Genomic DNA, 9,686 nt, shown 5'->3' on the forward strand with positions numbered 1-9,686 from the left:
GGATGATATAGTGAATTCTTCTAGAATTAGTAATGTTTTATAAACCAACTTTTAAACCCAAATGTTGAGTAGATTCAGTCCCAGCTTGTGAGGGCATGACTCTTTTTGGCAACAGTGGAGTTGGACCCGCATTTCTGAGCAGTGAAGGTGACCTGCTGTTTTGAGGAGCCTCGTGTTTAATGGAGTAGAACATGTGTGTTGTACCTGTCATGTGTGTACATCTTAGGCTTTTCTAGCTAGACAGGAGCTTCAGTGAGAATTGCCATTAAATTGAGGGAGTGGAGTGGAAATAGTCTGAAATTTAGATATCCTGTTGCAATGTTAATCTCAGTGTCACTTAGAGACCAAGTGGGTAGCATGAGCTATAACCAGAAAATTAACATGATCAGTCATAATTTAGGTTGCATTTATAGGGCACAAATACCCTCTAAATAAGCAAGTTAATCTAGTTGTAAACTAGGACTGGAGTAGAGTAAACCAGAAAATGTGGGGTTTTAGGATGTATTTTGCTTTAGTAGATATCCTTTTGAAATCTAGTGTTTTAGAAATGAAAGGATACGCTGTGTAGACAGCATAATTTATGTCTTTTGCTGATGGAACTTTTTTCTCCTTTTTTTTAATAAGCTTTTATTTAGATGATCTCTTGTTCATTATATCAGAACTATTTTCCTGTCTGGGGCAGTATTATGTTCTCTGACAAAGGCTGATTGCAGCTTTATAGCTGAGAGTAGCTTATTAAAAGGCTTTATTAGTCTAAAATTATTGAAAACAAAATAGTCTGTGGGGACTGTAGCTGCCTTCTTTTTCTTTCTGCTCATTACTGGTGCTAAGTAGTTCTTCTCCCCCTACATCCCTCAACCTGCTTGCAGTATTAGTATTTAAATTAAACCTCTCAGCACTCTTACAGATCACAGTAAGTTTACAGTACAATAAAACAGAAATCTTTTTCCTTGTAGTTTGAGAGGTGTAAGTTTCCAGGAGAAACTTTTTTTCTTAATAGATGTGCAAATATTTCAGGATTTTTTTCAAACTTTCTGTACTGCGGGCGGTTGTAAAATTCCTATTAAATTAATCCTTGAGTGAATATCTTTTTACGTTGTGCTGCTTCTGCTCTTGAAAGATCTCTCGTAATTTAGATGGATCAAGATGAGATTGACATCAATGACCAATATTATTGCAAGATTCAGTATGCCAGGCCAGGCTTCCCTTCTCAAAAGCTGTGAAGGGTCCGAAAGCACCGCTCTAACCCAGAGGCTGGATATGTCCTGCAGCATGCCCTGACTGTAAATGTAGTCTAACAAGGAAGCTGTTGCCAGTATGAAGCTATTCATCTGTTGACCTGAGCAAATAGTCAAGTAACCTACTTGAAGTGGTTAGATTAGTAGCAGAAGCATAGTAAGTTAAGGGGTATGCTGTGCTAAATATTTTGCCAAATAATCCTGGCATATACTTCTGCTAGTATAGCAAATGTTTTGTAGGGGCTGGAAAAAGGACCATAATTATTTATTATAGTAATCATTTGCTGAAATAAAAACTGATAACAAAAGAACAACTCTTAAATGAAAGCACGGGTTTATGATTAACATACAAGCTTGTGATGTTTGAGTTCCATCCCTGGTTCAGCCTTAGACCCTGTCAGATCACTTGTTCTCTACACATCTTTCTCTCCTGGAGTAAAATACAGATTATGATACTTGAATATTGAGTGCTATGAAGTTGTTACTGATCATACATTGCTTTGAAGATTAAAGTGCTTTGTTTTTTGTTTATCATTTTTACTTCTGAAATAAGAATTGTAAAATACAGCAGCTTTAAACACATCAGCAAAGTTGCCTAGAGTTCTTTTTGGCCATATATAACCTCCCTTTTTAATCTTCTTTCTCTATAGCGTGAATCTAGTGATTGTACTGATTTAGAAGAAAAAATGTTAGAGAGAAAATTGAAGCTTCAAATATGCTCCCGCGTGCTCTCTCTCTCTCCTGTCTTTGTCTCCTTGTATTATTTCCCTTCTTTGATCTTGAATGGAAAAGTAGCAGGTTATCTTTGTCTTCAAGGAAAAATACAAGATTTCTTAAGAGATCCTTTAGTTCATCACGTTATCTTGCCTGTTAAAATCAAATCATTTTGATAGGGAATACTGTATTACTGGTGCCCTACTGACCAGGCATTTAGGGCTGTATCGCTTGTGGCTGAAATGGCAGGCAAATTAAAACATAACCGTTTGGGTTTGTTTCCAGTATGGCCGTTCCCTTGCTATAGAAGTACAAATATAATTTTTACATTGTGAAAAAATAAAAGTCAGCTTGCAGGCGTCTTTGTTTCCCCTCTACCGTCATTTTTAAATTGTCCTCACTGAGTTCTGGGGAAGTCTTTTCTATTAGGGAAGTAAACTCATTATTTCAATTCTGCCTGCTTAGCTACCCACGAGAGAGGAACAGGAGTGCTCATATTGGAGTTTTTCTGTAGAAGACATGGAAAATCTGACATCTTGTCTTGCTATGAGGTCATAGGGTTTTTTAACTTTACCTTAATAGGTTTTTACACCTGTGAGGGAGAAGGGAGAATTACTGGAGTTTGTTGCCCAAGATTTCTCTCCTATAACTTTTAAACATCCAAGCTTCCCATCTCAGTCAAGCAGGAGCTGCTGATGTTCAGAGCATCTGAATAGGTGGCCTAAAGTATCTGACACGATAAATAAAAACATTTCAGAATAAGTAGTCTCTAAAATAAGGTCTTAAAAGAGAAAATACAGACATAAGGTTAGTGGGTACAACTATACGTAAGGCATTGCTGTATCATGCACTGAAATATCTACCGCAATTTAACACACTAATATGTTGATATATTTAATAGCAGATTTCTTTTTAAAACAAGTTCTAATTGTGGACATCTCTTTTTTTTATCTTGCTATCATAATAGTTTGCTGCTTGATTATGTTTAGGATCGTATTTTCAACATGCCTCCAAAAATGAGTCGGTAATAATCACAGATGTACTGCAAACCATCAGGCAGAACCACCTGCACATCCTGTGGACAGAAGTGTTAATGTCTGGGTAAATAGCTTTTCTTTTGATTGTCCAGTTAATATCCTTGTAAGGTGGAGATTGAAATTAAGTTCTGTAATGTTGTCATAAGAGAGTGCTTTTCAACTTTGTAAATACCAAATTTCATCTGGGAACACTTCTGGTTTTGAATAAAATATGCAGCTGGGAAGGTTTCTTACTGTACAAACTAAGTCTGGATTAAGAAAAAAAAAAAGATTGTCATGGCCTTTTTTACACTAAAGAGCTTTTTTGTCCATCCCTCTAAAATATCTCTGCATACCTCCTCACTGCATAGTCTATAGAAACATTAAATATTTTAACTAAGGTAGCCGAACAATTTCTTTAATTTTCCAGTATATTCTGTAATCTATGGAAGTTGTGCTCCCCGCTCATCATGGAAATGTCAACTGACTGTTGTGACCCTACATCATTTAATAGGGTGTCCCAAGTATGCAAAGAGTTGATTGGTTGAACTGCATTTAATTTTCAGGAAACACTGTGCTGTTTCCGCATCAGAGCACGATTTTGATGGATTGGAATTGTCGGACTGAATCTGAAATATAAGAGATGACCAAAAGAAAATAGATTCCCAACTAAAAACAATTCCCTCATTGGCTGCCGTACACATCTTTGAGAAAAACAGTTTTCATTATTGTTGTATGTGATTAAATCAGATGGATAATGAAAGCAGGGCTTGTGTGTACAGATGCTGCTGGAAGCCCTTAATGAGAGGGAGACGCCAAAAAATACAGAGGGACTTGGAGGGTGGAAGCAGCTGTACTGTGAAGGAATCCTAAATGAATTTCAGAGCTGATTAAGAAAAGAATGGGAGATCAGAGAAGTATGGAGTGAATTGAGAGAATTTTTCTAAGTCAAGCAGGGATTCCAAGGAGAAGGTTTCATGAAGTTTTGGCTTACTAGAATGAACAGTAGCCTCATTAAACAGAAGAGATAGAAGCTACTGAAAAGAAAAATCCATTTAATCTGTTAGATATTTATAAAATAATATCCAGTCTTTATACAATACTTGTAAAAATGTTAGAAAAACTTAACCTTTAGAAAATTAAATTTCCTAACATTCCCTTGCTGATGATAAACTGTGTTATTCTCATTTCATGGTTGGGGCAAGTAGGGTGGTAATCGGTAAGATAATAGATTTGATCAAGTGCAGTGCTCTTCTGTTTACTTTGTGAAGGTCTGTGCGTTCCCATGGGACATGAACAATATTCTATTAAATCAGTTGCGGAGCTAGGAGTTAAGAGGTCTCCTGAGCATCTCTCATGTCTTAGGATGATAAAAATGACTGCTATAATGGCAAGACATCACCTTGCTTGACAGCTAAACATCTTGGTAAGCTTGATGGTAACAAACTAAGGTGGGGCAGACACTGATTTAGACTTAAGTTTAAGAAAATAAATCTAAAAATTGCTAAGAGTAGAGGAAACCTTATAGTATCTCTCTCCCCTAAACCCCTTTCTGCATAGAACCATAGGATGGTTTGGGTTGGAAGGGACCTCAAAGATCATCTAGTTCCGACACCCCTGGCATGGGCAGGGAAGCCCTCCACTACACCAGGTTGCTGAAAAATAGATGCAGGGTGTTAAATTGGTGCTGTGTAAGATTGCATTAGACTGTTGTACAGTCAGCTAGCTAAATTAGAACGGGAGAGCTAGATGATATTTAGTCATAAAATGGTGTTTTGCCCATGATGTTATCAGTAAGAAAATCCATACTATTGCAAAGATGCAAATGATGGCTTAATTATACGCTCCTACTAGCATAAGATGCTTTTAGATCTTTCTCTCAGACTCATGTACTGTGCTAATTAACAGTAATCCAACTGGAGGATCCCAGAGCAATGCTGCTGCATATTTTTTTCAGCTTATGTTGGAGCTCTTATGTTCTTTTCTTAAATAATTAATAATCATTACTGCCTGCTGTGCTGTGGGTATGTGCTAGTGATCTCAGATCCCAGCATATTTGCACCATTCCTGTTCCTGTCAGCAGCTTGGGTTTGCTCTTTGCATAGGCTTTCATGTTAAGACCTTCATTAACTGGCGGTGGGGTATGGATTTCAGTGGCATCGGGCTTTGATGTCGTTAAGTAGCAAGCTGTTCAAGGAAGTGCCACCTATTTCATTACTGTGACTATTTTTATGCAATTAAGTTAAATACCAAGTAGAAAACAGATGCATTTTACTAAATAACACTTAGTCCACAAAGCATTGTTATCTTCAGGAATTTTACACTTACCTTGCTGACCCCATCAAGGCATGTCAGAGGTAAGCAGCGTTTCTGTTAAGCCTAGTGGTATACCAAAATGCAGATTAGTGGTGCAGCAGAGGTGGCGAACCTTTGATGGCTTCTATTTTTATTTTATTTATTTTATTTTATTTTATTTTAATTTATTTTATTTTATTTTTCTCTGTTCACTGTGGGTTTTCCTCTGCTTCAGTCTGTCTAGGGGAAGGATTACTTTATTTTTGAGTGCTTGAATGACTAAAGGGATGCTCATTCTAGCTGGAGATTCTCAGATGGCATTTTCTGTACTTCGAATTAAGCCGTACTGAGTTTCGCAGAGCTTTTCAACTTCCCTACCATAGCATCGCTTACAGGTGGGCACGTAACCTGTTTTAGCACTGATGTGATTGATCTAATACGGCCCTGCCGGAGAAGCTGTGCCCCCCAGCCTTGCCCCGCACAGCAGGCAGCTAGAGGGAACGCGGGAGCTCATGGAGCCTGATTCCAAGGACGTTTCCTAAGGGGAGCGTACGGCCAATTCCAGCAGCTGGACCTCGCGCCCCCTCTGCCGCCAGCGTCCTGTGTGCCCCCCGGTCCCGACGGCGCGGCTCTGGCGGCGGGGCGGGCCGCGGCCCGCAGCGGGGTCGGCAGCCGATGAGTGGCGGCTGTTCGCGGCTTTGCCGGAGCTCCCGGGGTCCTGCAGCCGGGGGTCCCCGCGCCCTGCAGCGCGGCTGCCGCCCTCCGGGCCGGCGGGGCTCCCGCCCGCCCCTGCCCCCGCCTGCGGGCGGCGCCCCGCCCCTTCCCCGCCGGCCCCGCCCCTCGGGGCCCCGCCCCTTCCCCGCCGGCCCCGCCCCTCGGGGCCCCGCCCCTTCCCCGCCGGCCCCGCCCCTTCCTCCCGCCGCCTGGCGGGTGGTGCCTGCGGCGCCGCCGCTGCCCTGGGCGCCGGGACGCGGCGGGTCCCTCCCCCGGAGCCGCCCAGGCACCTCCCTCGCTCCCGCCCGCCTCGGGCCGCCGCGGTGAGTCACGACGGAGGAGGCGGCCGCGCCGCTCGGCTCCGCTCCGCTCGCCCGCCCGCGCTGAGCACGCCCGGCCGCCGCCGCTGCCCGTGCCGCAGGACCGCCGGGGCCGGCCCGGCCCCGCACGCAGGTGAGCGCGGCTGCCCTTTGTGCGTGGCGCCCGGCCGTGAACAAAGGCGCTCGCCCGGCCCGGGGCGCCGCTCCGCCGGCCCCGGGCCTCCCCTCCGCCGCCCCGCCGGGGCCGGCTCCCGCGCCCCTTCCCCGGCCCCGCGCGGAGCTCGGCTCGGCGCCGCGGCCCCCGACCTCCCCGCGGCCCGGCGGCGGCCGAGCGGTCGTGGGCGCTGGCAGGCCGTGGCCCCGCGGCACAGGTACGGGAGGTGCCTTTTTAATTTTCTGGCATCATCTCTTACGTCATGTGGCACCCTGTTTCGCGGCGGCGGGGTCCCACCCCAGCAATGGCTGCGTTTTTGTGGCAGGTGAAGTCATTCCCACGGAAAGCTGCTTAAGGAGCGCTGGAGCCGCCGGGAGGGCAGGTGTCACGTCCGCAGGCGGCAGAACACGGAGTCGGGGCTCCCCGGCTCGGGGCAGCCCCCGTTTGTCCCACAAAAAGTGCGCGGTGCTGCGCAGCACCTGCCCCTCGGCGAGAAACGCCGGGAGCTCGCGTGGGAAAAGGGCATCTCGGGCAGTATTGAATAGAGGCTTCACCTGGAGGTAGTGTCTGCCTTGGCTAAAAATTGTGTTTCTAGAGCGTCTGAAGCAGCACTCAGTAACTTTCAGTTTGGTGTAAAGATGGACAGTAGTTGTTGGCGCACAATAGTTTTGTATCTCTTGGAAAGGTACGTGGCAGAGGAACAGCATCGTTTTCCCAATTGGAATACACTAGTACTCCAGGAGGCAGATGAGAGATGATACTAGTTTCTGTTTGAGATCCAAAAGTGCTTCATCGGGGTAGGTTTGACTTTCAGACTTGCGTTTGCTTCTCCTCAAGAAGAGAATATTTTGCTCTGTTGTATGTCATCATTTATTTGACTGTTCCTCATCTTGGCACATTGAACAAAATCAGCCTTGATGCTCTGTGAGAGGAGAGCAAGACATTTTGCAGATGTGGTGACTTAAAAAAACCAAACCACCAACTCCAAAAAACAGCAGACATTGGAGGCAAGTGAGGCATGCTTGTTTTTTCTGATCTGAGTTGGCTCCAGCATGGTGATAGGCATGTCTGTCAAGTATTTTAAGAACATAATTTTAAAATACGTTTACAAAATCAAATTTTTTTTATTTAGTTTTTGCTGGCTGCTGAACTTGAAAGCTGTCAACTTCTTTTGCCCTTGGTATTTTTGGAGCTCACATATGATGTGAAATCACCTGCTGAAGGAGGAACACTATGTAAATGGTGAAAAGTGGGGCTGAACTATGTACTTCAAGGGGTTTATTTTAAAAATACAGGTGTTGAAGGTGAGAAGGCATACAGAAAGCTACATATTACTAATTTTTTTGAATGCAGGCTTATTTTCTTACCAATCTAAAAGTTACTGTTTGCCTTGACAAACATTCAGCTGGAAAATGGTGGCAGGTGTGCTTCAGATACATTGGAGCTGCTTCACTTTGGCATTAACTGACAAAGCATCATCTCTTATTGTATCTCTGGCATCTTGGTAGAAATTGGCAGCTTTTTCAGTATAATTTAGAGTTGTTGGGAAGCGGATTTGCATGCTCTCTTAGTGTGGTGCATCGTAAAAGTGTAAATCTACAAGGAAGCATGTAAGATTGAACAAATGCAGGAGCAAAAGCCATTTTGAACAAGTTCACTGATAATTGGTTGCCTGAAGTTTTACGGCTTACCCAAAATTGCTTCAAAACAGTAGTTCTTTTTAGTTCATTTGAAGCATCGCAACAGGAGTTAGGAAAAGTTGTATCGGACACAAAAGTGCTTTTAGGATGCTTTTTGGCATCCAAGTGGGAAGATACTGAAATTTTCATCAGGAGAATCATCCCGTAGCCCGATAGGAGTCGTAATAAATACGTGTCAGATACACCACGGTCGTTGTTTGCCTGAATGCCTGTTTGCAGCCGTGTGTAGGAGCTCTGTGTATTGCACAGGCAGTGTAAGTGCGTGGGAAAAGAGGGCTGTTTGCTCACAAAACAAAGTGATGGTTCTGTCCGTTGTCTTAACAAGAAAGGGTTAAAACTCATATGTTCCACTAAATATATAACATAATAATGGTAAGTATTAGGGCTGTACAGAAAGCAAGTTCTGAATCCCAGTCTTATGGGGAATCTGTAGTTGTCTCAATTTCTTCTCTCTTCCATCTTCTGTCAATTCTCTCCTTCCCTCTCTCAGGGTTTTGGAGTGCTGTAACTTTCCAAGAGGAGAGAGAGGTTTCTAAACCAATTTGTAGTATTTTCTGAACAAAACTAAAAGCGAACTGAAACACAACCTAAATTTTATAATTGCAAGCATGTGATGTGCGTCTGTTGCTAAAAATTAAAAATCATCCTGCAGTTGCGTACGGGCAAATGAAGGCAACAGCTGAATGTGTCTGGTGTGGTGAGATTCATCCTGAAGATTGATGCTTTGCCTGGGAAACCACCTCTGTGAAACATCTCTTTATATTAGTTTAATATGAGGTTTTTCTCCTTTCCAGAATGTTTGTTATCTGTAACCAACATAAACATTTATGATTTTTGGTAAGTATTTAGATTTGGAAGTTTGTTATTGACTACAAAGCATCTCTCCTGAGCATCTGACCTAGTTTTAAGCATCAAAAATGCGCTCGGGTGCTGTGCATACAGCGAGGCTTTTGGAGGCCTCTGTTGAATATGCTTGGAGAAACTTCCAGTAGAGTTTTTTTCAGAAAGAAAGATGGAGTATCTTTAGATATATTTCTGTACATGCAGATGCAAAACTGTATTTCGTTTTATTGCAAGTTGTCATCAGATTGGATTTCCTGCTGAAATGCAGCAAGGACTGTAGCAGCCAAACCACACCATGGTGTACACAATGCAGAAGCGATTGAACCTGGTGTTAATGATTTAATTGGAAAAACTGTCATCCTAATAAATATGCCAAATATTTATATTCTGGGAGTTGGCACAAGTGTTGTAGCTAGAAGGTGGTTATGATTCAGTTTTCAAGTAAATAACTTTTTCAGCGATGTTTCCGACTACGGTAATAGTGCTGATGGTAAAGCTGGCCAGTCATGTTTTTTATTTAAACTATCAATGTGATACTTCTGTAACAGTACGGTGGGATATTAAGCTGGAAATAAACCTTGATGTGTGATAAGAAAGATGCCAAGAATTATGATGTTTAATAGTTTTAAATGAGCCCTCTTTCACCTAGTTCTGTTTTTCCAGTAGACTAACTAAAACCCGTCATATCTTGT

The sequence above is a fragment of the Tauraco erythrolophus genome, chromosome 23 (genome assembly GCF_009769465.1).
Source record: "Tauraco erythrolophus isolate bTauEry1 chromosome 23, bTauEry1.pri, whole genome shotgun sequence".
Taxonomy (NCBI): domain Eukaryota; kingdom Metazoa; phylum Chordata; class Aves; order Musophagiformes; family Musophagidae; genus Tauraco; species Tauraco erythrolophus.